The sequence below is a fragment of the Onychomys torridus genome, chromosome 1 (assembly GCF_903995425.1).
Source record: "Onychomys torridus chromosome 1, mOncTor1.1, whole genome shotgun sequence".
In the NCBI taxonomy this organism is placed as follows: domain Eukaryota; kingdom Metazoa; phylum Chordata; class Mammalia; order Rodentia; family Cricetidae; genus Onychomys; species Onychomys torridus.
In genome coordinates this window covers 12,415,865-12,433,984 of record NC_050443.1, presented here as the reverse complement: position 1 = coordinate 12,433,984, position 18,120 = coordinate 12,415,865, and the positions used below count along the sequence as shown (strand labels likewise).

At 43.0% G+C, this 18,120-nt stretch overlaps 1 pseudogene; it reads right to left on the bottom strand.

The window, feature by feature from the left end:
• Window positions 1-18,120, bottom strand: part of LOC118589321 — a 105,584-nt pseudogene that overhangs the window by 17,407 nt on the left and 70,057 nt on the right.

Below are 18,120 nucleotides of genomic sequence, written 5' to 3'. Positions count from 1 at the left end.
CCACCAATATGTGTGTTTATGGGGTATACTTTTGCATGCATATTATACTGTGTGTCTGATCTGAGCAGCTGGCATATCCAGCATTTCATATGTCACTTTTTAAGTTTGTTCAAAACATTCATTTCTGCTAGCTCTTTTGAATTTATTGGTGTGAAACAGTGTTGTTCTATTGAGTTACAGAACTTGGAAAGCATTCTTGCTGTCCATCTGACCCTCTGTGACCAGATGAGTTCTGATCAGGCTGCTAAGACTGCTCAATGTTGGAAGAATAATCAGTTAAACAAGGGATGTTGTGAAAATAGGAATCCAGATAAAAGAATGAAGGCAAGCCTTCACCAAACAACATATACAAATCAACTCTAAATGGATCAAAGACCTAAAATGAATCAGAGCTGAAATTCATCAGACTTTTAGGAGACAGGATGAAAGCACCTTGAAATTGGATTTTGAATGGTGTCATTGTTATGATGCCAGATGCATCATATGGGCCTTTTGGCTGCCTATATGTCTCTGCAGAACAAGCATGTTTTGTACCTGAGAAGGACAGAAGAGGGTGTTGAATTCCTTGGAACTTCAGTTACAGACAGTAATAAGCTGCTATGTGGGTGCTGGGAATTAAAGCCCTGTCCTTTGGAAGAGCTGCCAGGGCTCTTAAATGTTGAGCTATCTCTCCAGTCCCATAAACCAAATATGTATGGTTTATGGGACTGGAGAGATAGCTCAATAGTTACACATCAAACACACACACACAGACACAGACACAGACACACACACACACACACACACACACACACACACACACACTTCTACTACTACTACTACAACTACTACTACTACTACTGCTACTATGCACCAAAAAAAAAAAAGTTATAAGAAAAAAGAACTTATGTAGGAGGTCATGCTGCAAATGTCAGCATGAGGATAAGAAACTCAGTATATGGGCCACCAAGAAGGCTCAGTTGGGAAGAGTGCCTGCAGTACTCCCTCCCAGTACCTTCCCCCAAACTGCCACAAAGAAAAAAAATGCACAAGAGATACTGACCACAGTTTTGGAGGCCAATGAACTGTAGACTAGTGGCTGTGAAGCCCCCACGAGACTGGACTAGGCCCTCTGGTTTCGGAAGATGGTTGCTTGGTGGCACCCAGGCAGGGTGATCAGGATTCATCCCTGGTGCTTGGGTAAGCTTTTGGGTATCCAGTGCCTGTAGAGTGACGCCTTGCACAGCCTTGGTACAGTGGGAAGGGGCTTGGACCTGCCTAGGCTCAGCGTGCCAGGATCCCCATGGGAGACCTTGATTTGGGGGGTGTGGGGGTGGCTTGGGAGGGAATGCTGGGAGGGTGGAGTAAGGGATGGTGGGATCTGTGGGTGGTATGTAGAGTGAGTAGAAAATTTCTTAATAAAGGAAAATGAAAAAAATAAAAAATGCATAAACAAATGTGGGCCAGTGAGATGGCTTAACAGATAAAGGGCTTGCTCACCTACCTGAGTTCAATTCTCTGTCCCCAGAGAACAGGCTCCCACAAATTGTCCTTTGACATCCACACACTAGGTGGGGAACACCCATACAAAATGAATAAATATGCAAACATAGTAAGAAACTCAATACAGGTCCTTTTCTATATATGGATTTTACATTTATGGATCGAAACCTTGGAAACAAACTACTTGGAAAAGTATCTGTACAGTGAAAAGTGTGTTGTTTCCTCCTAAATTGTCCTGTACTCAACATAATAAGACTAGTGTCTATGCAGTATTCATATTAGGTATAAGAAACAATCTAAAGATGATCTGAATGTGTGGGAGGGTGTGTAGAGTAACATGAATATGTTACTAGATTCTGAGGGTTGACTGTGTGACTACTCAGACCCTAAACTCTTAATCACTTTGCATTTCTATTTGCTATATTAACATCTATTGTTGTTGTTATTGACTGGGTCTCATTATGTAATCCGGACTGGCCTTGTACTTCTCTTTTTTTAATTAAGAGATTTTTTTCTATTCATTTTACATACCAACTACAGATTCCCCTGTCCTCCTCCCTTCTTCTGCCCCCCCCCCCCAGCCTTCCTCCTCATAAGACACCCTATTCCCACTTCCTCCAAGGCAAGGTTGCACATGGAGAGTCAGCAGAGCCTGGTCCATTCAGTTGAGTGGCATTGTACTTCTATGCCTCCTGCTTCATGCTCTCTCTCTCTTTTGGGACAGGATCTCACTATGTAGCTCTGGCTGACCTGAAACTGGCTACAAAGACCAGGGTGGTTGGGAAATCATAGAGATCCAACTGTCTCTGCCTCTGGTGTGCTGGGGTTAAAGGCATGCAGCACTGTGCTCAGCTTGCTTGGTGTGTTATCATGAGATTAACATGCATCCATCACCAAGCTGGCTGTATTTGTATCTTGAACCATGTTTTTCTCCTTGTGACTTTGACCCATTCTGCACTCTGTTGATAAAGCAACTGGCACACCCAGAACAACATGGAGACATGGAGTAAGAATGGAGCAGAGGTCACTCACCTATTATGTTCAGATAGATGCTTTCACTCTTCTTGTTAACGGATCCCTTGGAGACCTCACACTGATAATCCCCTGAATTCTCACTCCTGGCAGGGTTTATTTCGAGGGTGCTGTTGTTTGTGGACAGCCGCATCCTATCTGTGATTCTCAGACGTTGAAAGTTGAAGAACCAATGGATGGAGACCTCAGTGTTGTTTGTCAAGCAGGTCAGGACCACAGTCATGATATAATCGACTGTGGTGTTGGTGACTTGGATGGAGGGTGTCTCCACTGGATCTGTGGATAAATAGTGGAGGGGACCAGCTGAGAGTCCTTCACCCTCAGAGATCTCAGCCAGTTCACAGGGCCCATAGAACAATGGGGCCTTCTGCAAGATTGCATGTTTGGGTTCAAGATATGGTCTGTAAGGAGAGAGCTGAGTCTTCCTCCTACCAAGATCACCCACAGTGACCCCGACTCAGGGTGTTTGTGTAGATTCCACACTGGGAGCCTCTTCAGCCCACCTGTCTAGAAATCTCAGGGTGGGAGGAATGTATTTCCCAATGTTTTTTTTGTGGGAATTCTTGCTCACACTTTCTGTGAGTGTGAACAGTCAGGTACCTCTTTTATGAAATAGCCTTCTGTTTCTTTTTTTTAAAATTAAATAATTTGTTTTGGGGTTAAGATGGCCCAGCTAATCTTAAAGGTGTTAAAGGCTAGACCTCAGGACTCTGAGAAATCTTTAACTGAAGAATTTGTTTGTAGAAAAATGTATTTCCTGCTCCATGGATATGGATTAAATACTACAGAGAAGAAGTGAATAATCACAGTGCTGACCACAGCCTGCCAATCTAATGATCAGTACTGATAATTTTTGAGTCGGGGTCTTACTGTACAGTCCTAGCTTGCTTGGAACTTGCTATGTAGACCAGGCTGGCCTCAAACTCACACTATCTAACTGCCTCTCACTCCTCAGTGCTTGCATCAAAGGTGTGTGCCACCATACTCAGCTGAAATTTGTTTTTTGAACCTTGAGAAGAGTAAGCAAAAGAGCATCATCAACTGTCAGTGACATGGTTCATCCTGACTCAGAACAGGGTTCCCAGACACCTCTCCACCTACTCTTCCCATCGCATGGAGTCAGAACTGAGCCAGCCACCCCACCCATGAGACAGGAGGAGACCTGGAAACAGAGGTCTAGTCTCAGTCTGTGGGAGATTTTCTTCTCACATTTGGAGAGAAAGAATGTGAGCACAGTTAAAAGCCCTGGGTGTTCCTTCTATATAATGGAGGTCATAAAATAAAAATTGAGGGGTCAGGGAAGCTTGTGTTAGGCAAAGAAAGAAATCTTGACCCTGAGGCTCTCCTAACCCTGGAAAGTCCCTCACACAACTGAAGATTTCCAAGCCTGGGAGAACCTCCTCCTCACATTGCAAGCTCCATCCCTATTATCCAGAAATCAGAACCAGGAGGCCATTAGACACAGGGATGGAGCAGGAGGCTTGGGAAAAGATTGAGTTTTCCTTGTTCCCACAGACATGTATTGGAAATTAAATGCTTCTGCACCTTCCCAGAAAGTGAAAAGATTCCACTCCAAACCAGGTGCTGATATTTCAGAGATCCACTTACAAAGAACTGTAATGTTCTTGACTGTGGTCTTACTGAGGACAGTGACAGTTATAGATGAGGCAGGTATAAGATCCACTATCATTAGTATTTATGTTGGGAATAAAGAGCTCTTGGGAGGATGACTGGAGCTCTTCATTGACAAACAGAGAGTACTGTGCAGGTGGGTTAGCATTGTGTGGCAGAAGAAGCTGAGGTTTGTCCTTGAATGGAAATTAATATTTGAGAGGTATATGCTTGGAATATCTGGACCACTGAAAACATAATAAAGACACACATGATGTCAGCAGAGGGAAGGGGAAATCCTGGTCTGTAGAAGGACATAGCATCTCTTTGAGCTGTGCTTTAACCTTAGTTGAGCAGGTCCTACCCAGAGCTGGGGTGCAGATTAGTAGAAGGGTTTTCATGCAGCATGCACAACCTCTGATCCATCTCCACCACAACACACAATCATCCCCACTGCACACTCATGTGTGCACTGAGCCAGAGTCGAACATGTCCCCTGTCTCCATCACCTTGAGCCTCTCTAGGCAGGAAAAGTCTCTGCAGCCCATTTAAGCTCAATGCTGGGCCTGTCTAAATGTGCTTAGACCAGGCCAGGCTGCTCTGGCAGCCTAGGTATCTGTAGGCCATGTCATGAATCCAAGGGGACCAGGACCAAATATGGTAGCTCTAGCCCTCTGTATTTAGGCAGTTTGGGCCAGGATGAAACAGAAAATATTTAAAGTAATGTTCAGAGAGAATGGGTCACTTGGGGAGTCCCTTACTGGGTTCCAGATTCACATTCATAGTGTCCAGTGTCAGTCCTCGCAACACTGAGTAAAGTGAGAGTCCTGTTGTCCTCAGACAGCTTCAGCCTGTCCTCTTCTGAGAGGCTTTGGTCATTAATCCTCCACAGGTAGGCTGTATTCTGAGTCTTAGGCTCACACATTAATGCTACTGAGTCCTCATGCTCCATGGGATTAGAATTGTTGGTTGTGATGTTGGGCTTGGGTTGAAGTGCTGTGCTGACCACAGAGAGATGATTGCCCTGTTCTGTACTTCTGATTCTTGCAAAGACCTGTTACAACCAGAGATATTTTCTTAACTCCCAGGCAACCCAGATCCTTAGAGAATCAGGCAGGAAGCAAATTACAGGCAGATGGTGTGGCTGAGTGCTCAGAGATAATGGGGCCTCTTGTGCTGTGTATGGGAGAAGCAAGGACTTTCTCATGAGGGAAGGGAGTTGCAGTGTTTAGTGATGGTCAGACTCAAGACTTAGAATGAAAGACATCATTTTATCTCCTGGTCCTCACTGACCCATTGCCTGTCTTTTGAGACACAAGGTTCGGGTCCTTCCAGCTGCACTCACTTCCCCTGCTGTGTTTAGACCAAAGCCCTCCCAGCCTTTGCTGTTCAGGGCTGTCCTACAGATAGTTATGATTAGTCTTCCCATTCAGCTTCCCTGAGAAACCTGACAGCCTGTCAGAGATCTCACACAGCTCAGCATCTGCCTGACATTTAGGTCATGCTGGGCCACAGGTGGGCCATTGTTGTCAGGTGTTTGATGTTGATTGACATAAATCAGGGTACCCCTCAAAGAAGTCTGAGTCTAAAAAATGATCTAGAAGACTGAAGGTCACCTAGTTCATCTCCATGGTGAGTGGCTGGAGATGTGGCTGTGGAGGGATAGCTTGTGCCACTGACGGCCTATGTGACCCTGACTCAATGACTGTGTTTCCTGTCTCACTTTCCCTATAACAGAACACATGGTAAATTATCATTGCCATGCCTGCAAGTTAACCTTAATGTGAACAATGACCTGACCTTCTTTCCACCAAGAGTGTCTATTAGTATTTGCCTGCAGGAAATAATCCCTAGGCTGGACTCCAGGAGGGCAAGGAGCTGCCATTTGTGCACTTTTTCTTCTATCTCTTTAGGGCTCTTGACATTCCTGGGAAATCTTAGAAGACCATTAGAATAGGTTGCTTGATTGCTTTTCCTGCCTCTCCACCTATGCTGAGCACACTGAGTCTCAGGAGGAGATGCCCAGGTGACCTACCTCAGACATGGCTCTCAGAGGCTGACTGTCAACAGACTCCCAGTCTATAATCTATCATTGTCCCCTGTCAGCTCCAACAGGAGGTCAAATTCCAACCCAGTTTACATGCTTCCCAGGGTTCTTGGTCCCATCTGGCATGGAGGTCTAGAGCAAAGCTTCCAGATGCTCATCTCTCTGTCAGAGTCTCATGGTTTCCCCAGTCAGGCCTTGCCTGAATCCTGAAGGGTCTTTCTCAGGGCCGTGTTCATGATGAGCATCTAAGACCCTGGGCAGAGATGACATGCCTGGGTACTCTTAGCTCACACTCTCTTCTCTGAGGGTGAATTGAAGTGAGGCATCCTGATTTACTAGTGTTTTTTGTCTCTGTGTCCTTTACTAGATGCTTGAACCACAATGTGGGGACCATAACACTGTCATCCAGGACCAACAACCCTATGTGTGAAGTAGTATTAGCTCCACCCTCGAACCAGAGGTTACAGAGAATTACTTACCCTTTACGTATAACTGCAGAGTTGCTTCATTTTCATCAAAGTCTTGCAAAGTCACAAATAGCAAATAGACTCCTGCATCTTTCACAGTGACATTCTTGAGGAGTAAGGACCCATCCTTGTATATTACCTCTCTGTTGCTGTAGAGAGGCCCATGCTCTATTTTACTTCTGTGTGATATATATCGTACAATGCTGTTTGACATATTAAATTTACTCCCCCTGAACCAGTTAAAAAAGATGTGTGTCTCTGGCAAATTTTGGGCAAGGAAATAAACGTCGTCCCCTTCACCAACGTTTGGTGGAACTGCCTTCACAGTGAGTTCTGCAGTGTTGGCAAAGTTCCAGAAGGTTAAAAGCAAGGCTAAGAGGGAAGAGAGAAAAAAAATCTATCAATATTAGGACCTTTGCATTTGGTAGAAATTTGGAATGTGTCTTTAACTCTCAGTCTTGGTGTGTGTGTCCTGTTGGGGCAAGGTCAGCAGCATCACCCCCATTCATCAGTGCCCCTGAATCTTTCCACTATATGGAACTGTCTTCTCAGGTATCTACACAGCTCACCTCTCACTGCCCTCAGATCCCTGCTTTGGTGAGTGTAGCATGTCATGTCTGACCTCCTCTTCTAAAGACTCTGTGCCTTCATTTTCTGATCTTTCCCTGCTCTGTTTCTTCCGAAGTGCTTGCCCACCTGGGTCTACCTTCTAGATGTCCTTGCTGCTCTGTCTTCCTGCCCAGTAGTAGCAGGGCTTTGTGAGGAGGACTACTTTGATTTTTATTTAAACCCCACTGCCTGGAACAGGCTCACATACCTGTGAGCAAATCAGTGTCACAGAGCCTAGGGTTTATTCGCAGATTTCTCAGGCTCCTATGTAACGATGTGGTTTACTCACCTTAGTTTGAGTTTTAATGGAGAGTCACCCTGACAGAATTGTGAATGTCAGTCTTCAGGATCTAGTGGCCAGTGTTGATATACTTACAATGGGAAACAACTGAGTTTTTCCTCCCCACACACCAATTCCTATCTACTGCAAGCTTCCTGTTGCTCTCAGGCTTCAAGGAGAAGCCAGACATACCTTCCCAGGCTCTTTCCCTCTCACCAAAGACTTTATTTAGTCTCTGAGTCCTGCTACTCTCTACTCCAGAGGAATGTCTCCTCACCTGAGAGCAGCTGTCCTTTGTGGAGATGGGCTGAAGTAAATTCCATAGTCTCTGAAGTGGGCTAGGCTCTTCCTCTGGAGAGGAGGTTTGTCTCTCAGGCTCCTGGCAAGCTGGGCCCCTCTGGTGTCTGCTCTGCTTTTCTTCCCACAATTGAGCTTCCTCTCAGAGGAGGGAACCTCCTGGAGTCAGATGGTCAGTGGGTGGAGTCTCTGTGTGTACATTGCTCTGTTCTTCTGTGAGTGCTGCCTCCCATCCTTCTATTCCTTTGTTGTTCAGTGTTCTAGAACATACTTTGAGCTGCAAGGCTGAGAAGTGTCCTGTGTCCTGAGAGAACAGCAGCTCAACCCAGGGCATTGTCCCTGAACTTCCTATAGCCAAGAGTGTATTTCATTGAGACCCCCAAACCCAGCAGAGCCCAGTCTGCCCTGTGATCTCAATGCTCAGGGAAGGTGGGATTTACTCCCGGCATGGAGTGGCAGTCTTCCCTAGGGGCTGGAAAAGGTCCAGCTGGGTGATGACTTGGGAGGGCCCAGATTCATCCTCACTGGTGCTACCTATCAGGTGTCTGATCCATGTATACATGTTATTAGGAGTTCATATCCTGGTGTGCAGGAGGAGGTGACCTGTGTGTCCAAGAAAAAGTACCATGTGCTCCAGCTTCTTATGGAGAGCACCAGGGAGAGTCCCTTGATCCCACCTTCCTGTGCTGGCTGAATGTTATTTAGATCTGCCCCTGACTTTTCTGGGTTGCATTTGCTCTCCTTGGTTATTGTCCTGTGATCTCCCAGTCTTACCTCATGGATCATCAGAGGAAGAAGGGGACTACATAGGGTCTCCTTGCAGAGTGGGGGGTCTCAGAGACACAGGGAATGATTATATGAGGGAGCTCCAGATTTGTTGGAACTGGGATGGAAACAAGAATGCAAGATAGGTTCACACCTCAAGGAGAGTTTCCCTGTTGATTATGTGTTTTATTGTCGCCCCTTGGTGTTCATGAGGAGACCTGCAGCTCATGTCTGGGCTGCTACAAGGATGGTAGCCAAGCTCCAAATGCTGTCATGAATCCGAGCACAAGTTTCCCAGTGTGCAGACTCCTCTGAGGATCTCGGAAGATTTTGGCTGCAGACTAGAATAGCTGAGGTGAGACTCACTGCCATTTTGATCTGCAGTTCCAGGAAGTCTGATGATGTTGACCCCGCTTTCCCATGTGTTTAATAGCTTTTTGTACATCTTGTTTAGGGCAGGAATTTTGAAGTTCCTTGCTCACTGTAAAATCCGTTTATTCCAACTTTAAATTTTAAATGAAAGTACATTCATTCACTAACAGTAATACATTTTTGAATTATAACATAAAAGGAACCCCCCCTAAAAAAACAAACAAACAAAAAACGAAACCCTGCAAACTTCTTACTGTTGCTGGTGTGTTAGTGTTTGTGATATAGGGCCAGTAAGTCATCGTTTTCAAGAATTTTCAAAAATTCCCCAATATGATGATTTAAGCATACTTTGGAAGCCTTCACTCTCTATAATGGTTATACCTGGAATTCTTATTTAAAGAATAATGCACCCTAAGTTGGTCCATTATTACAAGGACTGCATTATACAGGAACATTTAAAAGATGAAAAACATACCTTCAAATTTGTGCTCCCAGTAAGGTGGCAGCACAGAGTCTCATGTGGATGTTGCTTGTTAAGGACCTGTTTTGCATCAAAACCATGTTCCATGTGGAAAGTGCATTCAGAGGACCCACACAAGGTACAGCATATATGTGAACTCAGTAATGAGTATTTTGCATCTTTAAAATTGCCCTTTCATGTTCTCCTTCATATATGCTGTACCGTACCTCCACATATATTTTTTCCACTTCTTTTTTTTTATTTTATAATTTGATTTAATTTTACATATCAGCTACAGATTGTCCTGTCCTCCCCACTCCCGCCCCCTCCTCAGCCCTCCCCTCAGCCCACGCCCCATTCCCATCTCCTCTAGGGCAAGGACTCTTCTGGGGATTCAGCTCAACCTCATAGATTCAGGCCAGGCAGGTCCAGTCCCCTCAGAGTCTGGGTTACCTCACTCAGGATGATTTTTTCTAGATCCATCCATTTGCCTGCAAACCTCATGATGTCATTGTTTTTCTATGCTGAGTAGTACTCCATTGTGTATATGTCCCACATTTTCTTAATCCATTCTTCAGTTGAAGGGCATCTAGGTTGTTTCCAGGTTCTGGCTATTACAAACAATGCTGGTATGAACATAGCTGAGCAAGTGCTCTTGTGGTATGATTGAGCATTCCTTGGGTATATGCCCAAGAGTGTTATAGCTGGGTCTTGGGGGAGATTTATTCACAGTTTTCTAAGTAAGTGCCATATTGATTTCCAAAGTGGCTATACAAGCTTTCATTCCCACCAACAGTGGAGGAGAGTTCCCCTTGCTCCACATCCTCTCCAGCATAAGCTGTCTTCAGTGTTTTTGATCTTATCCATCCTTCTAATGGGTGTAAGGTGGTATCTCAGAGTCGTTTTGATTTGTATTTCCCTGATGGTTAGGGATGTTGAGCAATTCCTAAATGTCTTTCAGCCATTTGAGCTTCCTCTGTGGAGAATTCTCTGTTTAGTTCTAGAGCCCATTTCTTAATTGGACTGTTGGGCATTTTGATGTCTAATTTCTTGAGTTCTTTATATATTCTGGATATCAGCCCTCTGTCAGATATGGGGTTGGTAAAGATCTTTTCCCATTCTGTAGGCTGTCACTTTGTCTTGTTGACTGTGTCCTTTGCTCTACAAAAGCTTCTCAATTTCAACAGGTCCCATTGATTGATTGTTTCTCTTAGTGTCTGTGCTACTGTTGTTATATTTAGGATGTGATCTCCTATGCCAATGTGTTCAAGAGTACTTCGTACTTTCTCTTTTATCAGGTTCAGAGCAACTGGAATTATGTTGAGGTCTTTGATCCACTTGGACTTAAGTTTTGTGCACAGTGACAGATATGGATCTATTTGCAGCCTTCTACATGTTGACATCCTGTAATGCCAGCACCATTTGTTGAAGGTACTTTCTTTTTTCCATTGTACATTTTTGGCTTCTTTGTCAAATATTATATGTTCATAGGTGTGCGGATTAATGTCAGGGTCTTCAATTTGATTCCATTGGTTCACCTGTCAATTTTTATGCCAATACCAAGCTGTTTTTATTACTGTAGCTCTATAGTAAAGCTTGAGGTCAGGGACTGTGATGCCTCCAGGGGTTATTTTTATTGTACAGGATTCTTTTGGCTATCCTGGGTTTTTTGTTTTTCCATATGAAGTTGAGTATTATTCTTTCCAGGTCTGTGAAGAATTGTATTGGTAATTTGATGGGGATTGCATTGAATCTGTAGATTGCTTTTGGTAAGATTGGCATTTTTACAATGTTAATCCTGCTTATCCATGAGCATGGGAGATCTTCCCATTTTCTGACATCTTCTTCAATTTCTCTTTTCAGGGACTTAAAGTTCTTGTCATATAGGTTCTTCACTTGTTTAGTTAGAGTTACCCCAAGGAATTTTATATCATTTGTGGCTATTGTAAAGTTTGCTGTGTCTCTGATTTCCTTCTCAGCCTGTTTGTCAATTGTATATAAAAGGGCTACTGATTTTTTTGAGTTGATCTTGTATCCTGCTATGTTGCTGAAGCTATATTAGTTCTTTGGTTGAATTTTTTGGGTCACTCATGTATACTATCATATCATCTGTAAATAGGGAAAGCTTGACATCTTCCTTTTCAATTTGTATCCCCTTAATCTCCTTACTTTGTCTTATTGCTCTGGCTAGAACTTCAAGTACTATATTGAATAAGTATGGGGAGAGGGGACTTGCCTTGTTCCTGATTTTAGTGGAATCACTTTGAGTTTCTCGCCATATAATTTGATGTTGGCTGTTGGCTTGATGTAATTTGTCTTTATTATGTTTAGGTATGTTCCTTGTATTCCCGATCAGTCCAGGACCTTTATCATGAAGGGGTGTTATATTTTTCTTTCAGTTTGTTTATAAAGTGTATTACATTGATGGACTTTTGTATGTTAAACCACCTTTGCATCCCTGGAATGAAGCTTACTTGATCATGGTGGATAATTGTTTTGATGTGTTCTTGGAGTCTGTTTACCAGTATTTTATTGAGTATTTTTGCATCAGTGTTCATGAGGGAGATTGGTCTGTAGTTGTCTTTCTTTGTTGCATCTTTATTTGGTTTAGGAATCAGGGTATTTGTAGCCTCATAGAAGGAGTTTGGTAATGTTTCTTCTGCTTCTATTGTGTGGAACAATTTAAAGAGTATTGGTATTAAGTTTTCTTTGAAGATCTGGTAGAATCTGCACTGAAACCATCTGGTCCTGGGCTTTTCTTGGTTGGGAGACTTTTAATGACTGATTCTATTTCTTTAGGGATTATCAGACTATCTAAATAGTTTATCTGGGCTTGATTTAACTTAGGTATGTGGTACCTATCCAGAAAATTATCCATTTCTTTTAGATTTTCCAGTTTTGTGGAATAGAGGTTTTTGAAATATGACCTGATGATTCTCTGGAATTCCTCATTGTCTGTTGTTATGTCCCCCTTTTCATTTATGATTTTATGAATTTGTATGCTCTCTCTGTGTCTTTTGGTTAGTTTGGATAAGGGCTTGTCTATCTTGTTGATTTACTCAAAAAACTAACTCTTCGGTTCATTAATTTTTTTGTATTGTTCTGTTTCTATTTTATTGATTTCAGCTCTCAATTTGATAATATTCTGGTGTCTATTCTTCCTGGGTGAGACTTTGCTTCTTCTTGTTCTAGAGCTTTCAGGTGTGCTGTTAGTATGAGATTTCTAGTATGAGATTTCTCCAACTTCTTTATATGTGCACTTAGAGGTCTTTGATCCACTTGGACTTAAGTTTTGTGCATGGTGACAGATATGGATCTATTTGCGTCCTTCTACACATTGACATCCAGTTATGCAAGCACCATTTGTTGAAGACACTCTCTTTTTTCCATTGTACATTTTTGGCTCATTGTCAAATATTATATGTTCATAGGTGTGCAGGTTAAGGTCAGGGTCTTCAATTTGATTACATGGGTCCACATGTCGGCTTTTATGCCAGTACCAAGCTGTTTTTATTATGGTAGCACTATAGTAGAGCTTGATGTCAGGGATCGTGATGCCTACAGAGGCTATCCTGGTTTTTTTGTTTTCCATATGAAGTTGAGTATTATTCTTTCCAGATCTGTGAAGAATTGTGTTGGTAATTTGATGGGGATTGCATTGAATCTGTAGATTGCTTTTGGTAAGATTGCCATTTTTACTATGTTAATCTTGCCTATTCATGAGAATGGGATATCTTTCCATTTTCTGACTTCTTCTTCAATTTCTTTCTTCAGGACAGGGGAACCCATGGCTGATGTGTAAAATTAAAACACAAATATAATAAATAAAAAAGGAGAAAAACAACAACAACAAACCAGGAAGTGCATGCAAGCGGCTGCCAAAAGAGTTGTGGATTGACAGAAACAGCCAGCTGCCTGGACAGTCACCTGTGGTTTCTCTGCAGTGTTGGGGCACTATCTTCAGCCTATAGGCTTAGTGTATCTGACAGACTCATTTGTGAAGTAGGATGTACACAAGGCCAACAGTTCAACCTCTGGATATGTGAGACAGTTGATTAGCTTGAACTGTTTGGGAGGCCCCCAGGCATTGGGACCGGGACCTGTCCTTAGTGTATGAGCTGGCTGTTTGGAACCTGGGGCTTATGCAGGGACACTACTCAGCTTGGGAGGAGGGGACTGGACCTGCCTGGACAGAATCTACCAGGTTGAGCTGGATCCCCAGGGGAGTCTTTGCCTTGGAAGAGATGGGAATGTGGGTTGTGTTGGAAGAAATGGGGGAGAGGTAGCTGGAGGGGGAGGACAGGGGAATACATGGCTGATATGTAAAATTAAATTATCAAATCAAATAAAAAACAATTATCTATAGTAAATTATGTTGTCTTTTTCTGGTGTGCAGGCAGAACATTGTAAAATAAATAAAGTAATGAATGAATGAATGAGTGAGCAAATGAATGAATGACTAAATAAATAAATAAATGAAAAAGGAGGCTAAACTGGCTGTGGGAAGAAAACATCAAGGAGCTGTCAGTAGCAAGGTGTAAATTTCACATTGGAAAGAGGTGCAGGTTAGAAGTAACCCATAGACAATTGTAGTCTATGGCAGCATATATTTCAGACCAGCCAAAACAAATTTCCAATGTCTCACCATAAAAAATGGGAGATAAGTGTGTAATGGTGTGTAATAGTTGACTTAACCATTATTTCTTGTACACAGACATCAAAGATCACACTCTTTTTCTCCAGACTATGTAAAGTTGGGATGACGCCCAGGTTGTTCATGTAAATCTCATCCATTTCTCTGTTATTGGGCGATCTCTGTGTCTTTCCTAGGGTCCCATTTTTAGGTAGCCTCCCTGGAGTTGTGTAGCAGTCTAGTCATCTTTGTTTTACATGTAGTATCCTACTATGAATGAGTACATATCATGTTTGTCCTTCTGAGTCTGGGTTACCTCACTCAGGATGATTTTTTTCTAGATCCATCCATTAAGTGGGAGTAATGAAGGGCAAGGTTTGAGGGAAAGAAAGCTTAGGGGAGCAGGAGATCCCAGCTGGATCAAGAACAGATAGGGAGAACAAGGAATAAGAGATCATGATAAATGATGACCACATGAGAACAGGAATAGGCAGAGTGCTGGAGAGGTCCCCAGAAATCCACAATGATATATCCTCTGTAGACTGCTGGCAATGGTCGAGAGAAAGCCTGATCTGACCTAGTCTGCTGATCAGATGGCCAAACACCCTAACAGTCATGCTGGAACTCTCATCCAAGAACTGATGGAAGTGGATGCAGAGATCCTCAGCCAGGCCCCAGTTGGAGCTCCAGGAGTCCAATTGTCGAGACTGTAAGAGTGTGAATTGTTGAGACCAAGATTGGAAAAGCACAGGGAGAAATAGCCAAACTAATGGAAACACATGAATTATGAACCAAAGGTGGAGCCCCAGCTGGAACAGGCCCTCTGGATAAGTGAGACAATTGAATAGCTTGAACTGTTTGGGAGGCACCCAGGCTGTGGAACCGTGACCTGTCCTTAGTGCATGAGCTGGCTGTTTGGAACCTTGTGCTTACACAGGGACAGCCTGGAAGCAGGGTACTGGACCTGCCTTACTGAATCCACCAGGTTTAAATGAATCCCCAGGCGAGTCTTGGCCCTGGAGGAGTTGGGAATGGAGGGAAAGGCCTGGGGGAAGGTGTGTGTGTGTGTGTGTGGGGGGGGGGGGAGGACAGGGTAACCCATGGCTGATGTGTAGAATTAAAACATAAATATAATAAATAACAAAATTTGGTTTAAAAAAAAAGGTGGGAGGCCAGTTAAAGTACTATTAACAAGTAAAAGGCTATGTATCAAGAAAGTGGAAAGACCATTTTCATGTGCCAAAAAATGTTACATATTGTACATCTGAACGCGGGGGGTGGGGTGGTGGTGGTGGTGGTGGTAAAATATATAAAGAACTCTCACGGTGAAACAATAGTAACAATAAAAACCACAAGCAGCTCAATCCAAAGAGAGGAAAAGACCTGACATTCCTTTTAAAGAAAGATGAACAGATGACCAATAAAGACATGCTGCTTAGTTCTTGTCTATTTGGCAGACTAAATTCACATGAAAAAAGAAAACCACAGTTGAGGAGTCACCTCCATCACAATGGCCAGCAAGACATTTTCTTAATTACTGTTTGGTGGAGGAGGACCCAGTGTTATCCCCTTACACATAGCTCCTTTTTTTTGGAATCTATAAGAAAAGCAGCTGAGCAAGTTGTGGGAGCAAGCCAGGAAGCTTTCCACCTGGTTCTTGCCTGCACTTCCCTCAATGACAGACCCTGATCAAGACATTTAAGCTAAATAAAGCCCTAACTGCCAAGTTGGTTTGGGTTGTGGCATTTCATCACAGTAACTGGAAAGCTAACTAGAACAACACATAAAGAAATGCTGTGGGAGCCTGGAGTGGTGGCACACCCTTTTAATCCCAGCACTTAGGAGGCAGAGGCAGGAGGATTTCTGCAAGTTTTAGTCCAGCTGGGTATACAGAGCAAGATCCAGAAAAAGCATAAAAAACTACACAGAGAAACCCTGTCTCGAAAAAACAACAACAACAACAACAACAACAACAACAACAACAACAACAACAAAAAAGTAAGAGAGAAGAGAATGCAATGGGGCCATGCACAGTGGCGCATGCCTTTAATACCAACACTCAGGATGCAGATCTCTGTGAGTTCCAGGCCAGACTGGTCTACAAAGTGAGTTCCAGGACAGCCAGGGCTACACAGAGAAACCCTGTCTCTCTCTCTCTCTCTCACTCACACACACACACACACAAAACAAAACAAAACAAACAAACAAACAAAACAAAAAAGAAATGCTTATGGGCCAGGCATGGTGGTGCACACTTTTGGTCCCAGTCCTCTGGGTATTCCAGGCCCGTCATCCAGGAGTATATAGTGAAACCCTGTCTCAACCAAAAACAGGCTTAACACCAGTAGTCAGTGTAAAAATGCACATGATTGGCCGACCTAAACTGTAATTCTTAAGAATAAGTCATATGTAAATTATAAGCTATTAAAGATAATTATTAGGATAAAGCTTGATCATCTTATAAATGATCGAATTCTCTATACAAAACTAAGTTTATAAACAGGCTTAGTATGCTGAGTATTAATAGAATAAATTCCTTACTTCACCCATGACATTGTGAAAATATTTAAGCTTCCCACTTTGAACTATGCCATGCCTCTTACTGCCAGGGTTTAGCCCAAATTACACTTCGAGATCACTTAGATTATATTTCTATTTACTAGGTTTAAAGATAATTTGCCTTGCTCTCCAATTTTGAATAAATGATAGCTCACCAAACAGATTTCAAAATAAGCTTTTACTATTCCTTCATTAAAATAAATTCACTTAACATTGGCTGTTCTCAATAATCAATCACCTATGTCTCCTGACTAATTAAAACCATAAATGCTTTTGGATGTAAAGTTTTTATAAGTGTATGAAAGTTTAGATATAGAGACTGTTTAGGAAAGTTAAAAAATAACTTATGACATATGAATTGCCAGTTATTGGTATAGATAAATATAGTATATAAACATCTATATATGGTATAAATGATACACGAGTCTCAGGAAATAACCTAGAGTTACTGAGGATGTATGCCTAAGTTAGATCTATGGATAAAGTTTTTATTGAGATCTGAGATATATAGGCTTTAGAAATAGACTTATGGGCAATGCCTTTCCCCGCACCCACCCTGCCCGGCAGTCGCCAGGGCCCCTCCTCCCCTGCACCCTCCCCTTCTCCCTCCCCTTGCTTCTCTTTCCTCTTCCAGGTGTGGATGGCCGTGGCCAGAATTGGAGTCCCAGCCCCACTGCCCGTGTGTAAGTCTTTTGCCTACTTGCATGTGTGTGCACCATATGCGTACCTGGTGCCCATGGAGATCAGACAAGGGAATTGGTCAGATCCCAAAGGAACTGGAGTCATAGACGCTTAGACAATGTCCCTGACTGTATGACCAGACCACAAGCCCACTCTGAAGATGTATTCTGCAAACCCAGGCAGCTGGGTCACCTTCGATGATGACCCTGCTTTTTGGTCTTCTCAGAAGGCGAAAGATTTCCTTCTGGAGACCCAAGGTGTTTGCAGACAAAATGGACTGAAGCTGAGCCTGCCTGGCCTCAGGGACCTTCCTAGCGCTTCCTCCTCCACCAGCAGCACCCCGCTATCCTCTCCCATGGTCAACTTTTACTTCAGTCTGGGACCTCCAAGCAACTCTCCTCTTTCTACACCCACCAAAGACTTCCCGGGTTTCCCTGGCATCCCCAAAGCAGGGACTCATATGCTTTATCCTATTCCAGAATGTTCTTCAAGCAGGCCCCACTCCCCAATAGCAGGTCCTCCATTGTCGCTTACTATGCCAACCTGCCCATGTGTCATTGCCCAGTGACCACTCATGCACCCAACTAACTCCCATTCCAATATAATATCTTCCCTCTGTAATAATATTTCTGTAGGAGAATGCCTAGAGGGTAAAATAAGCAAAATGCAATCCAGCTTTGGATCAATACGATCCACATGTCCTTCAAGTACTTTCTTTTCTACCAAGGCCAATTCTTTCTCAGCTTCATGTGATAATTCTCTTGGACTATTTAAATCCTTGTCACCTTCTAAGGTTTTCAACAAATTATTCAGTTCATCAGTTTT